Raw genomic sequence first — 1074 nt, 5'->3', positions numbered from 1 at the left:
GAGGGTGCAGAAGATGCCTCCTTCCCATGCAGGATCAGGCCATGCATCGTCCCCTCGGTGCGTGCAGCCGGGTGCTCTCCACCTCCCGTCCTGGGGGATCCAGGAGGTGCACCCAGCGCCAGGGCAGTGCTACCAGGGCACGATAAGCATCAGCACCATTTCCCTCCTCACCCTCAGCTCTGGCTCTGCACCCTTCATCTCCTCTCCCCATGGCTGGATTTTACATGTATTAATACTGAGCCCCCCGCATCCTTGCCCAAGATCCCTGTTATGTCGGTCTCCTCTTAGCCCACTGTGGAGTGATGTACGCCTCCTGTATTTTTGTTATTCCTTCAATTCTAGATATGATTACAGTTGAATTTGCACTAAAGAAACATTTGTTAAAAGATGAGGGCGGGCATGCAGGGTGCAGAGAGGAGCTCGAATCTGACAGGTTTGCAAGCAGAGCTGGAAACGAAAGCGTTCATCGCGCCTGAGCTGTGCTGCAAATCAAAGGAGCAGCATCTGCTGCGCAAGCTTCAGTCTCTCCTCCTTTTCCAAGGATGCCAAATCTGCTGCGCAGGGGATGGCCTGAGCCCGTCGGATATTGGGCTGATTAGGAAATTGTGAGTGGCAGGCAGAAGTCCCCACTTCCCCAAATATCAGCTTAGGGTGTTTACAGAAAACTCCTCGGAGCGGTTTGGACGTTTTCCTTTGTTACTTCTTCAGGTCCAGGAGGACTGGAAATAAGTTGAGCACAGCCTCCTTCCCAGTAATTTCATTGCTTTAACTCAGTAGCTGCCTAATTTGATCAGAACCCCGGGAACCAAATAATTTCTATTAAAATAACATAACTTTCCTCCCTCTGTTGTGAACCAGCCTGATTGCTTTTGGCAGCTGTTATTGGAGAACTTGGTCACCAGCTATAGAAAGTTGCTTTACAGTCAATAAAGAAAAGCCTGCTCTCTGGCTATGGAGGTGGGGGGGGGAGCCTGGGGTGCCCCCCTTGCCCCCAGGGTGCCCTCTCGGCTCGGCCCCCGCTCGTGCTTCCAGCCAGCGGCTGGGCCGGCGAGCCCCCCCCCCCCGCGGGGGACC

General features: G+C 53.8%; 1 protein-coding gene across 8 annotated transcripts in view; it reads left to right on the top strand.

The window, feature by feature from the left end:
- Nucleotides 1-1074, top strand: part of SLC8A3 (solute carrier family 8 member A3) — a 102391-nt gene that overhangs the window by 83303 nt on the left and 18014 nt on the right. The window lies entirely within an intron of this gene.

Source organism: Egretta garzetta, unplaced genomic scaffold, assembly GCF_000687185.1.
Source record: "Egretta garzetta isolate BGI_Z169 unplaced genomic scaffold, ASM68718v1 scaffold2, whole genome shotgun sequence".
Classification (NCBI taxonomy): Eukaryota; Metazoa; Chordata; class Aves; order Pelecaniformes; family Ardeidae; genus Egretta; species Egretta garzetta.
Note: the sequence above shows the minus strand (reverse complement) of the source record. Positions and strands in the feature narration are given on the sequence as shown.